At 45.0% G+C, this 18,379-nt stretch overlaps 1 long non-coding RNA gene across 1 annotated transcript in view; it reads left to right on the plus strand.

The window, feature by feature from the left end:
* The first annotated feature begins 1,044 nt into the window (after positions 1 to 1,044).
* Positions 1,045 to 18,379, plus strand: part of LOC140106545 (uncharacterized) — a 39,094-nt gene continuing 21,759 nt past the window's right edge. Inside the window, exon 1 of the long non-coding RNA XR_011850803.1 lies at positions 1,045 to 1,146. This is a non-coding gene — a long non-coding RNA (uncharacterized lncRNA). The remainder of the gene's footprint in view (positions 1,147 to 18,379) is intronic.

Genomic DNA, 18,379 nt, shown 5'->3' on the forward strand with positions numbered 1-18,379 from the left:
CAGGGATCATACACACAGTGATGTCACAGTACAGGGATAATACACACAGTGATGTCACAGTACAGGGATGATACACACAGTGATGTCACAGTACAGGGATAGTACACACAGTAATGTCACAGTACAGGGATAATACACACAGTAATGTCACAGTACAGGGATCATACACACAGGGATGTCACAGTACAGGGATAATACACACAGTAATGTCACAGTACAGGGATCATACACACAGGGATGTCACAGTACAGGGATAGTACACACAGTAATGTCACAGTACAGGGATAATACACACAGGGATGTCACAATACAGAGATGATACACACAGTGATGTCACAGTACAGGGATAATACACACAGTGATGTCACAGTACAGGGATAATACACACAGGGATGTCACAGTACAGGGATCATACACACAGTGATGTCACAGTACAGGGATAATACACACAGTGATGTCACAGTACAGGGATGATACACACAGTGATGTCACAGTACAGGGATAGTACACACAGTAATGTCACAGTACAGGGATAATACACACAGTAATGTCACAGTACAGGGATCATACACACAGGGATGTCACAGTACAGGGATCATGCATTTCAGAGGAAACACATACAAGCACCACGTGTTTTGCATTGTTTATTGTTTTGAAGCACATAACAACAGCTGTGGAGAGGCGATTTGCCTAATTACATTATTGTTAACATTTGTGTTTACAAAATGCACTGTAAACGCAACTTTAACACATGTGTTAACATTTTTTTCACAAAACGCTAATGTAAACACATGTGTTACCACCTTGATTACATTGCGTTTTGTAAACGCAAATGTTAACAGTGATGTAATTAGGTAAATAACCTCTCCTCAGCTGTTGTAAAACGCAACCTGTGACCGCACCTTAAATATTGTAGCAGCCTGGTATAAGGAGGCTTCTATATATTCAGGGTATTGTATGCAGTTTTTAAAACCAAAACCTGAATTGAGTTATGAATTCCACTTGAAATGGAGTATTGGGCTCTGCACTCGCTTACAATGGCTGCTCTCATCCTCTGGCCCACAATGCACTGCTGCTCCTTGCCCCAGGCTGGGCTCACCGGCCCCTAAGTGCACATCTTAGAAGTCTCTTACTCTTGGAAGTACAGTAAGTGTTATTGATGGATTGTATGTGGCAATTCTCCTGCAACCCCAAAGCAATTATGTAACGATGTGAGGCCGCGTCCCCACGTGTTACGTTTGGAAACGGCCGATAGGCTGTTAACATTTGCGTTTATGAAACGAAATGTAAATGCAACCAAAATGCAACGTGTGAACATGGCCTCAGGGTTTGACTGAAAAGCTGACGGAAAAATGTCATTTTACTCTGGATTGTGCAGCAATGTCATTTATCTGAGGGCGCTTTCACACGATACGTTGCATTTTTTTATGTGTTTTTTACACATTCCATAGGCTCCAGCCTTGATCACATGCTGAGGTTACATTGCGTTTTTGTAAATGGCTTACACATCCTGATAAATGTCCCCCATAGTTTCTAACAGTCTATTCACACTGTGCTGGTAAAGGGAACCTGTCATGAGGATTTAGCTCCACAAGCTTCTAGCAACTGCTCATCTAGGACAATGTCAGGATCCCAATGATGTCCTTCTTTATTTTAAAAGAGGACCTGTCACCCAATTTATCGGCACTAGGTGATGTTACTAAAGTAAGCAGCTCCTAGTGCTTGATCAAACGCCGCAGTGTGATAGCATTACCGGAAACCTCCGATAACGTTATCAAACACTGTGGCGGGGTACAGTGTAATTGTCGGACAGCTCGCAAAGCTGTTCGACGTATTCATAAGGGGGCGGGGTTGGGGCGTGGCTAGGGGCGGTGACTGCTGCCTAGCGTGCGGCAGTCACTGCCGGCCTATGGAGCGAGCGGGGCGTTCCGGGGAAGAGGCAGCGCCCCTCATGAATACATCGAACAGCTTCGCGAGCGGTCCGATGATTACATTGTACCTCGCCGCAGTGTTTGATAGCGTTACCGGAGGTTTCCGGCTAAACTGTGCACATACACATGTGTATCACACTACTACACAGCAACTATAGAGTTAACTAAACAAAGCTGCTGTAGTGACATCACACAATATTGTTACATTTGCAGAGACCAGTGCAGACCAGGTCCAGTGTCTGGGTTGTTGTAGTGCAGACCAGGTCCAGTGTCTGGGTTGTTGTAGTGCAGACCAGGCCTAGTGTCTGGGTTGTTGTAGTGCAGACCAGGTCCAGTGTCTGAGTTGTTGTAGTGCAGACCAGGCCTAGTGTCTGAGTTGTTGTAGTGCAGACCAGGCCTAGTGTCTGAGTTGTTGTAGTGCAGACCAGGCCTAGTGTCTGAGTTGTTGTAGTGCAGACCAGGTCCAGTGTCTGAGTTGTTGTAGTGCAGACCAGGTCCAGTGTCTGAGTTGTTGTAGTGCAGACCAGGTCCAGTGTCTGAGTTGTTGTAGTGCAGACCAGGCCTAGTGTCTGAGTTGTTGTAGTGCAGACCAGATCCAGTGTCTGAGTTGTTGTAGTGCAGACCAGGCCTAGTGTCTGAGTTGTTGTAGTGCAGACCAGGCCTAGTGTCTGAGTTGTTGTAGTGCAGAACAGGCCTAGTGTCTGAGTTGTTGTAGTGCAGACCAGGCCTAGTGTCTGAGTTGTTGTAGTGCAGACCAGGCCTAGTGTCTGAGTTGTTGTAGTGCAGACCAGGCCTAGTGTCTGGGTTGTTGTAGTGCAGACCAGGCCTAGTGTCTGGGTTGTTGTAGTGCAGACCAGGCCTAGTGTCTAAGTTGTTGTAGTGCAGACCAGGCCTAGTGTCTGGGTTGTTGTAGTGCAGAGCAGGTCCTGTGTCTGGGTTGTAGTGCACCAACCTGTAGCAGCAGAAGACACCTCAGCAAAGCTGGGAAGAGATTGCACGTTAGTAGCACAAAAGAAAGAGCTGGAAGCACAAGATATTCCTGTACAGGACAGAGAGAATGAGTATATGTAACTGCAGAAGCTACAGAGGATCCAGAGACATGTGCAGAGGGAGGACACTGGAGCACAGAGACACCTCATACATCAGGTACTGAAGTCACTGCCCCGGCCCCTAGAACTTGTCTTGGATATTATTACTGTGATTAGTGACTGAAGTGCTCAGACTGCTGAGAATAAACCGTTCAAAGAGAATGTGGACCATGTGCTTGTCTATCTGGGCCTTATATCCCCTAAACTACACACCCTCAGAATCCTAAAAGAACTCGCCCCTGCTAGCCCATCGTGGTCTGGCGTGTGTGGCTGTTACATTGGTGGCCCGTATGGGGATTTTGAGTGGATTTGGGATGCCCCAGAGTCTCTTAAAGACACAGTGCACCGCTAGTGAATCTCAGAACTGTGTATAAAGAGAAAGTGCCTGCTGTCCTAACAATAGCCATGGACATACAGCAACAGTTAGATGCCATTAGTCGGTCTCTCCTGCCATTAACCCATGCAGAGCTGGTGTCAGTGGCCAAACAAGCCAAGGTGCCAGAGGACAGAATTAATCAAGCCCGCACCCGCAGACATCTTATCACAGCCATTAATAGCACCCTAGATGAAGCTGAGGAGAGTGAAGAATCAGAGACTGTGATTGTGTTCTTGCAGAGACTAGCCCAATTTATTGCAAGCCTGGGAACTAGTAACTCAAATGAGGGTTTGGTGTCTGAAGAGGACCTGTCATCCCCACAAAAGGTGCTGCAAGGATTAAAAGAACAGGTTCAAGCCCTACAACAGACTGTGTTAGAGTCAGCTACTACACTGGAAGGGGTATTTAGCACTGGTCCATCCCCAAGCAAGTCTAAGCCAGTAAAGAGAACCAGTCCTACTCCTGAGATCACCATCAGGAAAGAGTTTAAAATAAATGGCAAGATTGGGGAGCGAGAGGAAAGAGAAAGACTGTCCTATACTAATCTCATTCATCAGATAGATTTGGGAGTCCAGAAAGGATACCGTGATGAAGAAATTATTGAGGCAGTAGTGAAAGCCATCAGTCCAGGACTGCACCTCAGAAATATCCTGGAAATGAAAAATAATCTGACTTTACTTAACTCAGAATTATCTTAAAGGGACATTACAAAGAAGAAAGCACATCTGACCTTTACCATAAACTGATCAATATCTCTCAAGACATCAGAGAATCCCCTCAAAACTTCTTGTTCAGAGCTATTGTGCTTAAAGAGAGGCTTTTGTTTGCATCCAGAGAAGATGAAGCAGAAGAAAGATTTTATCCAGGTTTAATCCAGAAGAAGTTTCTCAGATCTGTTTGGACAGGTTTATTAAGTGAAAACATCAAGTTCCAGTTGAAGCGGTATCTGGAAGTGCCCCACATAACAGATGAGGAATTAATTGAGAAACTGAATGATGCTGTCAGCCTTGAATCAGAAAGAGAACAAAAGTTAAAGAAGCACTCTGCAAGCAAAATCACCAATGTGACTCCTCCTAAAACAGAAATGGTGGTTGTGCCACAAGGAGAAGTCAGAGAAACTAACCAAGCACCAATCACCCCCAAAACACTACTTAAAGTGACAGTAACACCAACTGATTGGGAAGCAGTAGTGAGTGATCTTCGAGCAGAATTGGCTGAAGTGAAAAGAGCCTTAAGAGCAGAACCAGAACAGAGATTCAGGAGAACACGTCGAGTCTTTCAACACAAACCACCCCCGGTGGACAGACCACCTCCAGCTTGTGAAGATTGCATAAACTCCAATCAAGCTAGAGCCTGTTGCCATTGCCTTAAATGTGGTGAAGAAGGACATTTTTCTAAAGACTGCAGAGTACCTCATTTCAAGCAGTTAAAAGCCAGAGGGTTGCTGGTGAGGGACAACCAGTAACCTCAACCCCAAAGAGGTCCCAAACTAATCACACAAACCATGCTATGTCGTTTGAAGCTACTCAGAATGAAGAGAGGTTGCGCCAATATTATCCCCAAGTGTGTGACCGTCTTCAACAACTCCAAGCAAGAAGAAACTACTCAGCCACCAGTATTGATAGTGACAATTCTTCAGGCTATACTACAGCAGAGGAAAGCATGTCAGAAGACCAGCCTAAACTAATTAACCTGGTTGGAGAAAAATGCATGATCCAGTGTACACTAGATGGGTTTCCGTTTAAAGCTCTGTGGGACACAGGAGCTCAAGTCCTGAATGAAGAGTGGAGGCGACAATACCTACCTCACACCAGACTCAGGTAAGTATAAGAACTGGTAGGGTCTGGCCCATTTAGTGGAAGAGCTGCAAATCAGACTGTAATACCTTTAGTTACCTTTAGATTGTGTGCCAAGCAGAACAATTCTTGTGAACTGTCAGTACCTTTCCTGGTTACCAGTGACCAGCGAGTCGCAGAAGAACCTATTATTGGTTACAATGTGATTGCTGAAGTGGTTCACCAAACCAAGAGTCACACTCCACTAGTGGAGTCAGTGTCTACATCCTTTGCATTACCTAACAGGGCAGCAGAGAGAGTGGTGCAAGCTCTCAAGAAGGCTGAAACAACTGTGTCAGTCCAAGAGGTAAGGATAGGCCTACGCTCAACTACCATTCCTGCTCATACAGCGGTGGGAGTGAAGTGTGGTGTCAGAGTGGGACCAAGACCACAGCCACAGAAGATGTTGTTTGTTCCTCAAGATCCTGCTTAGCTGCCTGAAGGAGTCATCACAGGTGAGACTGTGGTAAGCGTTCCTTATAGTGGTTTTGCCAAAGTGACTGTGCTAGTTATGAATTCCACCAAGCATGAAGTGAAATTGGATCCTAGAACTTCATTGGGACATCTTGAAGATATCAAGACTGTTTACCCAGCCAATGTGAGACCAATCCATTCACCACCTGAGAGTGCATCATCATCTCCTAGAGTGAACACCTGTCAACAAGAGAAACAGACACCTTCATCGAGAGAACATTGGGATCCACCGGTTTCCCTAGAGCATTTGGGAGCAGAAGAACAACAGATGGTAAGACGGATGTTGAGAGAAGAATGTCATGCCTTTGCTAAAGATGACTTTGATGTTGGATGTATTCCTTCACTGAAAATGAAGATCAACCTTAAAGATAATACTCCAGTGACTAAGGGGTGTACAGGAGTACCAAAACCCCTACACAAAGAAGTTAAAGAATACCTACAGGACCTTATCAACAGAGGATGGGTCCAGAAGTCCAAATCATCTTATTCCTCTCCCATTGTGTGTGTTAGGAAGAAGGATGGAACTCTTAGACTTTGCTGTGACTACAGAGAGTTAAATTCAAAAACTATACCAGATCGTCATCCTCTACCCAGAATACAAGATATGCTAGACAGCTTGTCCGGAAGCACTTGGTTCTCTGTCCTAGACCAAGGCAAGGCCTATCATCAAGGTTTTATTGAAGAAGCCAGTAGACCATTGACCGCCTTCATTACTCCTTGGGGTCTCTATGAGTGGATTCGCATTCTCTTTGGACTCAGCAATGCACCCGCCGAGTTTCAAAGAAGCATGGAAGCCTGTATGGAAGGATTGAGAGATGATATCTGCCAGCCATATTTGGATGATAACCTCGTCCACAGTAAGACTGATCATGTGGAACACATAAGAACTGTTCTACAACGTTATCAACAACATGGAGTGAAGCTGACACCCAAAAAATGTGAACTCTTCAATAGAAAGGTCAGATCTTGGAAAGATTGTATCCGGAGAAGGCTATACAATGGATTCAAAATAAATTGCTCCAGTGAAAGCATTGAAAGACAAACCTCCATCTACAATAGGAGAACTATGAAAGGTTCTAGGTTTCCTTTCCTACTACCGAACTTACATTCAGAACTTTTCCAAGATTGCATCTCCTTTATATGCTCTCTTGTCAGGAAACTCCACCTCTAGTGCTGTGACACCAGAGGACAAAAAGAAGAAACAAAGCAGACCTAAAACCAAAGGAAGAATATCAGCTTCATCACCAAGAAGTGCTAGAGGAACTAGTTGACTGTTTGATCCAACCACCAGTTATGGGATACCCTGACTTTAACACTTCATTCATCCTACATTGTGATGCTTCTCAAGTAGGACTTGGAGCCGTCCTGTACCAAAGACAAGATGGAAAACTAAGAGTTATTGGTTATGGGTCAAGAACTTTAACACCAGCTGAGAAAAACTACCATTTACATTCTGGGAAGTTAGAATTCCTAGCTATAAGGTGGGCCATCTGTGAAAGATTCAGAGACTACTTATACTACAGTCCAGAATTTGTGGTCTACACAGACAACAATCCTTTGACTTATGTCCTAACCACAGCAAAACTAAATGCAACTGGTCAAAGATGGGTCGCAGACTTTAATTTCAGTATTAAATATCGTCCAGGAAAGTCTAACACAGATGCAGACGTCTTGTCAAGAATGCCACTTGAACCAGATGACTACATGCAACAATGTTCAGAAGAAGTGGGAATGGAAGACATTGTGAGTACTGTCCAAGCCATTCAAATACAGCAAGAGGAATACATGCCCACCTGGTGTCCTCTTGCCGTGGAAATAACTGTAAAGGATCAGGAATTGGACTCTACTGTTTCTATTCGCCAGTTGTCCAAAGAGACAATCAGAAAGGCTCAGAAAGAAGACAGAGTTATTGGAAGAGTACTTCATTATCTAAGTCAAGATAGACTTCCAAGCAAAAGAGAGAGAGAAGCTGAGTCACCTGCTATCAATACTTTATTGAAGGAGTGGCCTAAGCTCTATTTGACTTCAGATGGGATTCTACATCGAAAGAGAGGACCCAATTCACAACTTGTGTTACCAAGAGTCTACCACCATACAGTGTTTAGAGAACTCCATGAGGACATGGGTCATTTAGGAGTTGAAAGAACAACTAACCTAATTCGAGAAAGATTCTTTTGGCCTTATATGCAGAAAGACATTGAAAGATATGTGACCAAGGAATGTGGTTGTTTAAAAGACAAACACCCTTATAAACCTATCAGAGCACCCATGGGAAACATCACAACAACTTACCCGTTTGAGATGGTGTCCATTGACTTCTTACATCTAGAACAATGTAAAGGAGGTTATGAATACATCCTTGTTGTCATGGATCATTTCACTAAGTTTGCACAGGCTTATGCAACTACCAATAAGTCTGGGAGAACAGCTGCTGAGAAAATCTTCAATGATTTTGCCCTCAAGTTTGGCTTTCCAACCAAGCTCCACCATGATCAAGGTAGAGAGTTTGAAAACCAGCTCTTTCATCACCTTGGAAGATACTGTAGAATTCAGAAATCACATACCACCCCATATCATCCAGAAGGAAATGGCCAAGTGGAAAGATTCAACAGAACTCTACTATCCATGTTGAGAACTCTTACCTCAGAAGAGAAAAGAGATTGGAAAAATTCACTGTCTAAGATGGTGCATGCCTACAATTGTACCAAAAGTGAAGCCACAGGATATTCACCCTTTTATCTACTATTTGGCAGATCACCCAGTCTTCCAATAGACATTATGTTTGATACACCAGTTTCAGACACTTACAAGACCTACCCTGACTATGTTCGTGCTTGGAAACAACGCATGACCGAAGCCTATAAAATAGCTTCTAAAGTTGCCACTAAAGGACAACACAAAAACAAAGACCACTATGATAGGAAATGTCATGGAGCTGAATTGTTACCTGGAAACAGAGTGTTAGTCAGAAATCTGCTTGAAAAAGGTGGACCTGGTAAACTTCGTTCTTACTGGGAAGACAAAATCTATGTTGTTGTCAGAAGAAGGAGTAAAGATAGTCCTGTATATGAAGTGAAGCAAGAAGCGGGAAACAACAATAAAACGAGAATCCTACACCGAAACTTGTTATTGCCTTGTGACTACCTACCACCAGATAAATTCAATCTTGAATTAAAGAATCAACCTAAACCTTCTAAACCTTCAAGAAGACCTCAACTTGAAGAACCACTTGAAGAACCTGAAGAAAATTACTTAGACAGCTCAGATGAAGAAGATAATACTTACATCTTGAGAATGCCTACTAGAAGCAGTTATCCTCAAAACAGAAATACATTAAACCCTGAAGCCTCAGAGTTTACACCACAAACATCTTGTGAAGAAACTCCTGGAAGTACTGAAATCGTACCAGAGTCAACTACAGTTGAACCAGAAGCTGAAACAGATCAGGAACCTGAACTTGAACCGATTCCAGAAGTTGCTGATGATCCAATACCTGAGACTGTAATCAGATCTTCTACAAGAGAAAGAAGAAGACCTCTTACTTTAAAGGAAACCTACCACTTGTAGTGGCAGGTTTCCGATGGCAATATCGGGCACCAGCTCAGGGTGAGCTGGTGCCGGAGCTTATTTTAGTTAGTGTTTTAAACCGCGGTATCGCGGTTTAAAACACTTTTTAAACGTTATAGCCGGCGCAGGCAGGTACGCGCTCGGCGCTTACCATGCGCGCGGCTCTCATTCACTTCCTATGTAGCCGCGTGCACGGTTTAAAACACGCGGTTTAAAACACTAACTAAAATAAGCTCCGGCACCAGCTCACCCTGAGCTGGTGCCCGATATTGCCATCGGAAACCTGCCACTACAAGTGGTAGGTTTCCTTTAACCTATGACACATTGGGTGAGCCAAGTGCCGTACCAAGAACTGTTCAATTAAAACAAGTTTCATTACCTGTTACCCAGGAATTACACCCTGAGTGGTACCTACCAACCAATTGTTTTTCCGAACCTTTTTGAACACTGATTTTTGATTCCTTTTTCTCATATTTTTTGATGGACTAAGGACATACAAATGTTCTATCAGTTAGTTAGTGTTAGCTCAGGCTTCAAGGAACAACAGATCAACCCAACAAGATCTCAAGAAACTGTTTATATATATATATTCATGCAATGTTTAATTCATCTTTAACATTCTTTTTCTCCTTTAAGCAGGAAATTCTTCGAGAATGTTAGTTAGAATTTATAGAACAGGATGTTATTGTTTTTGCTGTAACCTGTTTAAACCTACATCTGTTAATATGTCAGGTCATCACCTCCCTTGTCACCTCACAAAAAGGACAGGTCAAGCAATATACACCTATCACGGTGGAAACCTGGGTCACATGCCTTAAACCAGTTTACCAACTGGACCACTGGAAGTGTAGACGTCCACTACCCAGAGGAAGCCTTACCAGGGGTAACAACCCTATACCAGGAACAAAACTGTGAGGACTAGTTCCAACCAACCCTGTCTTCACCAGTGTAACTCACTGATGTCGAGGACGACATTAAATTCAGAGGGGAAGAGTGTAGCCCAGTGAAAACAGGGGTATCATCATCTCTAGATACCTGCCTCACAAACACAGCTAAACTGTGCACATACACATGTGTATCACACTACTACACAGCAACTATAGAGTTAACTAAACAAAGCTGCTGTAGTGACATCACACAATATTGTTACATTTGCAGAGACCAGTGCAGACCAGGCCTAGTGTCTGAGTTGTTGTAGTGCAGACCAGGCCTAGTGTCTGAGTTGTTGTAGTGCAGACCAGGCCTAGTGTCTGAGTTGTTGTAGTGCAGACCAGGCCTAGTGTCTGAGTTGTTGTAGTGCAGACCAGGCCTAGTGTCTGAGTTGTTGTAGTGCAGACCAGGTCCAGTGTCTGGGTTGTTATAGTGCAGACCAGGTCCAGTGTCTGGGTTGTTGTAGTGCAGACCAGGTCCAGTGTCTGAGTTGTTGTAGTGCAGACCAGGTCCAGTGTCTGAGTTGTTGTAGTGCAGACCAGGTCCAGTGTCTGGGTTGTTGTAGTGCAGACCAGGCCTAGTGTCTGAGTTGTTGTAGTGCAGACCAGGTCCAGTGTCTGAGTTGTTGTAGTGCAGACCAGGTCCAGTGTCTGAGTTGTTGTAGTGCAGACCAGGCCTAGTGTCTGAGTTGTAGTAGTGCAGACCAGGCCTAGTGTCTGAGTTGTTGTAGTGCAGACCAGGCCTAGTGTCTGAGTTGTTGTAGTGCAGACCAGGCCTAGTGTCTGAGTTGTTGTAGTGCAGACCAGGTCCAGTGTCTGGGTTGTTGTAGTGCAGACCAGGTCCAGTGTCTGGGTTGTTGTAGTGCAGACCAGGTCCAGTGTCTGAGTTGTTGTAGTGCAGACCAGGTCCAGTGTCTGAGTTGTTGTAGTGCAGACCAGGTCCAGTGTCTGGGTTGTTGTAGTGCAGACCAGGCCTAGTGTCTGAGTTGTTGTAGTGCAGACCAGGTCCAGTGTCTGAGTTGTTGTAGTGCAGACCAGGTCCAGTGTCTGAGTTGTTGTAGTGCAGACCAGGCCTAGTGTCTGAGTTGTTGTAGTGCAGACCAGGCCTAGTGTCTGAGTTGTTGTAGTGCAGACCAGGCCTAGTGTCTGAGTTGTTGTAGTGCAGACCAGGCCCAGTGTCTGAGTTGTTGTAGTGCAGACCAGGCCTAGTGTCTGAGTTGTTGTAGTGCAGACCAGGCCTAGTGTCTGAGTTGTTGTAGTGCAGACCAGGCCTAGTGTCTGAGTTGTTGTAGTGCAGACCAGGCCTAGTGTCTGAGTTGTTGTAGTGCAGACCAGGCCTAGTGTCTGAGTTGTTGTAGTGCAGACCAGGCCTAGTGTCTGAGTTGTTGTAGTGCAGACCAGGCCTAGTGTCTGAGTTGTTGTAGTGCAGACCAGGCCTAGTGTCTGAGTTGTTGTAGTGCAGACCAGGCCTAGTGTCTGAGTTGTTGTAGTGCAGACCAGGCCTAGTGTCTGGGTTGTTGTAGTGCAGACCAGGCCTAGTGTCTGAGTTGTTGTAGTGCAGACCAGGCCTAGTGTCTGAGTTGTTGTAGTGCAGACCAGGCCCAGTGTCTGAGTTGTTGTAGTGCAGACCAGGCCTAGTGTCTGAGTTGTTGTAGTGCAGACCAGGCCTAGTGTCTGAGTTGTTGTAGTGCAGACCAGGCCTAGTGTCTGAGTTGTTGTAGTGCAGACCAGGCCTAGTGTCTGAGTTGTTGTAGTGCAGACCAGGCCTAGTGTCTGAGTTGTTGTAGTGCAGACCAGGCCTAGTGTCTGGGTTGTTGTAGTGCAGACCAGGCCTAGTGTCTGAGTTGTTGTAGTGCAGACCAGGCCTAGTGTCTGAGTTGTTGTAGTGCAGACCAGGTCCAGTGTCTGGGTTGTTGTAGTGCAGACCAGGTCCAGTGTCTGGGTTGTTGTAGTGCAGACCAGGTCCAGTGTCTGAGTTGTTGTAGTGCAGACCAGGTCCAGTGTCTGAGTTGTTGTAGTGCAGACCAGGTCCAGTGTCTGGGTTGTTGTAGTGCAGACCAGGCCTAGTGTCTGAGTTGTTGTAGTGCAGACCAGGTCCAGTGTCTGAGTTGTTGTAGTGCAGACCAGGTCCAGTGTCTGAGTTGTTGTAGTGCAGACCAGGCCTAGTGTCTGAGTTGTTGTAGTGCAGACCAGGCCTAGTGTCTGAGTTGTTGTAGTGCAGACCAGGCCTAGTGTCTGAGTTGTTGTAGTGCAGACCAGGCCTAGTGTCTGAGTTGTTGTAGTGCAGACCAGGCCGTGTCTGAGTTGTTGTAGTGCAGACCAGGCCTAGTGTCTGAGTTGTTGTAGTGCAGACCAGGCCTAGTGTCTGGGTTGTTGTAGTGCAGACCAGGCCTAGTGTCTGGGTTGTTGTTGTGCAGACCAGGCCTAGTGTCTGGGTTGTTGTAGTGCAGAGCAGGTCCTGTGTCTGGGTTGTAGTGCAGCAACCTGTAGCAGCAGAAGACACCTCAGCAAAGCTGGGAAGAGATTGTACATTAATTGCACAAAAGAAAGAGCTGGAAGCACAAGATATTCCTGTACAGGACAGAGAGAATGAATATATGTCACTGCAGAAGCTACAGAGGATCCAGAGACATGTGCAGAGGGAGAACACTAAAGCACAGAGACACCTCATACATCAGGTACTGAAGTCACTGCCCCGGCCCCTAGAACTTGTCTTGTATTATTATGACTGTGATTAGTGACTGAAGTGTTCATACTGCTGAGAATAAACCGTTCAAAGAGAATGTGGACCATGTGCTTGTCTATCTGGGCCTTATATCCCCTAAACTACACACCCTCAGAATCCTAAAAGAACTCGCCCCTGCTAGCCCATCGTGGTCTGGCGTGTGTGGCTGTTACAATTGCACAAAACCAAGGAATCATGGAGGCAGAGAGCAGGGGCGGAACTACAGTAGTAGCAGCCACTATGGGGCCCGCAATGTCTGGATGCTGGAGTTTTACTGTGGCAACATTGTAGTTCTCCACAAATGTTGAATTCTGCCCCAATATTTAACAAGCTGCAGAATCTAATACTCCGTTTTTATTGCCGCATTTATGACTTGTGTGACGGCAGGGATACAAATAGGACGTGAAACATTGGACTAGAGAGTCTGACACTGCTCCAGATTTATCATTTAGTAACAGACACTGGCCCAGATTTACTAAATGCTGTGCGCCATTTTTCCGGTGGACTTTGCACATTCTTTCATGTGCAAACTGATTGTGACGTCACATGTGACTCACGTGACCCTTTTGCAATACAAATTTCGTCATTGAAAGGGGCGTTCCAGTGCTCAGTCGGACCATGCGGCACATTTGTTATGCAGAGTCCGACAGAATTGTGTTGCACGTCCCATGTTAAAGGTGCAGCAAAAGAAAAAGTGGTGCCCTCTGTGGGAGCAGTGCAGGGGGCGCCAGATTCATGAAGAACAGGCGCCAGAAATCATGAATCTGGCGCCCCCTGCAATATACACAGGACACTGCACATTGTACACACTACACTGTTTTTAGTAAATGTGCCCCACTGTGATAAATCTCACACATACTATGATGAAGTTCACACATTCTTTTAGTAGGTTTTGTTCCACTTTCCATTATTAGTAGTGGAAAAAATAGCACAGCAACGCCTTTTTTTGTCTTGTTTTTTTTTTCTTGTTGCTCTAAATAACGGATGCGTAATGGAAGGTAACTGTAATTTACAATGGGAAACGGAAAGTGAAAGTAAAATGCTTAATTTTAATGGAAACTCTGGGTCTAAAGTTACATGAACATGAACTGTGTTCTGTTATTGGGCCACAAAAAACATTCTGTGTGTAATTAGTTGCTGGGCTATGCATTTGCAAAAATGGTCATCAGTTTTTGGGGAATGCTGGCAAATGACATCACAAGCTTTCCCCAACCTCTTGATGGTGTTACCTGATCCACCAATACGGTGTGGATGTTCGTGTGTCATCTTTTTGCCCTCTATTGTTTTGTGTTGCCATAGAGCAGTGGTGGTGAATCTATGGTACGGGAGCCAGAGTTGGCACTCAGAGTCCTCTCTGTGGGCACACAGGCCATCACCAAAGAGGATGCAAGGCAGAGGTCGCACTAACATTTTTCCAGAAGGGTAATAATACTCCTCTCACCATTTTAGAGGAGTATTTTTAGCCGAGGAAGAGTATGGAATTTTCAGTTAATACAAATAAATAACTCCAAGTTGTATAAATTGTTAATAGCCAGCCCCAAACCCCCTACCTCCCCACGCTGAGCAGGCTGGGGCTGCCGCCTCTAAATTTATTTAATTTATTTTACTAGATAGTCCTTCCCAAAAACATAAGCCTTCTGACCAATGCACTTGCGTTCACTAACTAGCAAGATGTGTTTGCCGGCGATAAAGTTGTTACTTAGTGAGCACAAGTGTTTTGGTTCAGGGAGGATTTTTTTCAATACAATGTGAAAACATTGGGGTCTTTGGGGTATTTATTTATTTTATACCTTACTTGAAATGCCTGGATCATTGTACAAGCAGTGTCAACTCCTGTGTCCTCTCCTCCTCATAGATTGTAAGCTCTTGTGACCATTGTACAAGCACTGCCATCTCCTGTGTCGTCCTCCTCTTCATAAATTGTAAGCTCTTGTGACCATTGTACAAGCACTGTCATCTCCTGTGTCCTCTCCTCCTCATAGATTGTAAGCTCTTGTGACCATTGTACAAGCACTGCCATCTCCTGTGTCCTCCTCCTCTTCATAAATTGTAAGCTCTTGTGACCATTGTACAAGCACTGTCACCTCCTGTGTCCTCCTCCTCATAGATTGTAAGCTCTTGTGACCATTGTACAAGCACTGTCATCTCCTGTGTCCCCTCCTCATAGACTGTAAGCTCTTGTGGCCATTGTACAAGTGCTGTCATCTCCTGTGTCCTCCTCCTCATAGATTGTAAGCTCTTGTGACCATTGTACAAGCACTGTGATCTCCTGTGTCCTCTCCTCATAGATTGTAAGCTCTTGTGACCATTGTACAAGCACTGTGATCTCCTGTGTCCCTTCCTCCTCATAGATTGTAAGCTCTTGTGACCATTGTACAAGCACTGTCATCTCCTGTGTCCCTTCCTCCTCATAGATTGTAAGCTCTTGTGACCATTGTACAAGCACTGTCACCTCCTGTGTCCTCCTCCTCATAGATTGTAAGCTCTTGTGACCATTGTACAAGCACTGTCATCTCCTGTGTCCCCTCCTCATAGACTGTAAGCTCTTGTGGCCATTGTACAAGCACTGTCATCTCCTGTGTCCCCTCCTCCTCAGATTGTAAGCTCTGGTGACCATTGTAAAAGCACTGTCATCTCCTGTTCCTCCTCATAGATTGTAAGCTCTTGTGACCATTGTACACGCACTGTCACCTCCTGTGTCCCCTCCTCGTTCTCATAGATTGTAAGCTCTTGTGACCATTGGACAAGCACTTTCACCTCCTGCCCCCCCACACCTCAGATTGGAAGCTCTTGTGACCATTGTAAGATGGCGTCCCATGCAGTCCACCCATGCATAGAATTTTCAATCATAACTATTTTGTACTTTATTGAATACATCTTATGCCAGGCTCAGGTAACCACTATTTATCAATTGAACTCCCTGGGAATAGGTCAGCCACACAAACCTGTGAGAACACCACAGCAGACACAGGACCCCCACCACAGCAGACACAGGACCCCCACCACAGCAGGCACAGGACCCCCACAGCAGGCACAGGACCCCCACAGCAGGCACAGGACCCCCACAGCAGGCACAGGACCCCCCACCACAGCTTCTCCACTCTCCTTCTTTCTCAGACTTTGCCAAGTCTGCTAGTGCGCATGTGCAGCTGTATATATTAGAACTAGAGAGACGGGTCAGGAGGGGAGGAGGAGCTGAGACCCCTGTAAAGGTCACATGTCCTGTCCTCCTGCTTGTGCTTGCCCCGCCCCTTTTTAGTGTAATGTGATCCCTCTGCTGCTCCCTATATGTGAAATGAGCTTGGAGGAGACAGTGACCGGCAGCAGTGAGTGCTCAGGGGGGCGTGGCTTCATCTTCCCTTCTGCCGGCAGAAGCAGAGACCTCTCTGCAGTGTAGTGGGTCCGTGTGCACGTGACTGCTCTGTGCGTTCTGCTGTCCGCTCTGCTCCTTACAAACTAGCAGGCGGCAGCTGCACATCGCTACTGCGGAGAGCCAGCGCTTTTACAAGAAAATCACCAAGCGTATTTATACGCTTGGTGGTTTTTTTGGAGAGTAAATCAACCTCTGCATGCGTCATAGACGCTTGTAGAGGCGTTATTGCGATCTCTGATGCAAGGTATCTTCATTGATTCCCAGACAGCCCAGGACTCGCTGCGCTAACTTCTAGCCAAAGCCCATCACACCTGCAGTGCAAAATGCCTCTCTGCCTTTTCTAAGCATTTGCATTAGAATATAATTGTGTGTTATAACTTACCTTGTCCCCTGACAGAATTCTCTGTGTAGTCCCAGGGGTTGGGCTTTGGTTTGGATGCATTTCAAAAACAACATGTGACTTGTCTGTATTACTAACTCCTCATATCTTAGCATCCACCTTTTGTGCTCCTGTATAGTTCCTTCTCCTGCTTCTTCACAGAGGTCACAGCCTGGTGAGCAGACATCAGTGGGGGAGGGAGGAGCTGTACAGGAGCACAAAGGTGGGGGCCAAGATCTGAGGAGTGAGTAACACAGACAAGTTGTCTCTATTATTCCTTATCTAGACAACCTTCTGATTATAGCCAAGAACAGATCAGTTCAATGTAACTATTTCCAGTTTGTTAAAACTTGGTTGGATTATCATTTACAAAAATAATCAAACCTAGTGCCCTGTACTCAAATGAAGTTTTTGGGGATTGTCATAGACTCTTACCAACAAGCTTCTTTCCTTCCGAAAGAAAAAACCAACCTCTTACTCCAGATGCAATCCTTCATAAGAAAGTCCAAAGTTTCCATCAAAACAGCAATGAAGATTCCAGGTAAACTTAAAGCCTGAATTCCATCCCTAGTATGGTGTCCAAACCACACAAGGGTTTCTTCAGTATTCGATTCTCTTGGCACAAGACATCCTCAGGCCTGGAGAAGAATGTCATACCACTAACAGTAGAAATAAACCTTTATTGGTGGCTTCAAAAAGAAAAATTATAGAAGGGTGTCCTTTGGTATCAACCGCTGATTACAATTCAGACGGATGCAAGTCTGTGTTGGGCGGGGGTGCCAGCTTCACGCATCATTTGGTTCAGCAAAGAAACCTCACTTTATCCTGGATGCTTACAGCCATACTTGGAATCAGCCACTAGACTATGCCTTTCCCCCAAATTGCAAGAGTCCTCTAGAAGATCTATCTGGACAAGAGTAATATTAATCTGCCTAAATTGGAAGCAGAGGAACTGGTCTCTGCTCTTAAAGTCAATGGCTCTCCAAGATCCTATTCTGCTACCTCCAGAAAAGGCTCTTCTCTTTTAGGACCCAGTTCTACACCCAAAACTAGAGCAACTCAATCTGAAAAAGGAATTCCTGATGTCAAATGGTCTTTTTTCTAATGTGATGGACACTAAAGGCAAGTAAAAAACTTGAGATTTAGTACCTACTGATAAATTAGTTTCCACTTGTCCACCATGATGGCCTATATATTCCCTCCCTTAATGTACAGGGGGTCCCCAGGTTACGTACACAATAGGTTTTGCAGGTTTGTTCTCAAGTTGAATTTGTATGTAAGTCTGAACTGTATACTTTATAATTGTAGTGCCAGGCAAAATTTTTTGGGTCTGTATGACTATTGCATTTTAAAAATGTTGGGTTGTCATAAGAACCAGGAGTAACAATAAATCTTAATTAGACACCTGTGATAACTGTTACAGCTGATTATTATATCCCAGGAAAATTGACTAATTGACAAGAGATCCAAAATAATAGAATCCACCACTATATCCATAGACGACACACGTCTTAAACTCGAGACCTGTTCCACACATCCAGATTATCAAAGATTGAACTATTCCATCTCCCAACGACTAAGAAATATCGAAAGGGACCTCATCTCCAAGAAAGCACGCAAACTCCAAAGAGACAGAACTGAATACAAAAATAAAACACACAGATTCTGGCACCCTGATACAGATGAACTAGATCCCCCACTC

This window comes from Engystomops pustulosus, chromosome 11 (genome assembly GCF_040894005.1).
Source record: "Engystomops pustulosus chromosome 11, aEngPut4.maternal, whole genome shotgun sequence".
Classification (NCBI taxonomy): Eukaryota; Metazoa; Chordata; class Amphibia; order Anura; family Leptodactylidae; genus Engystomops; species Engystomops pustulosus.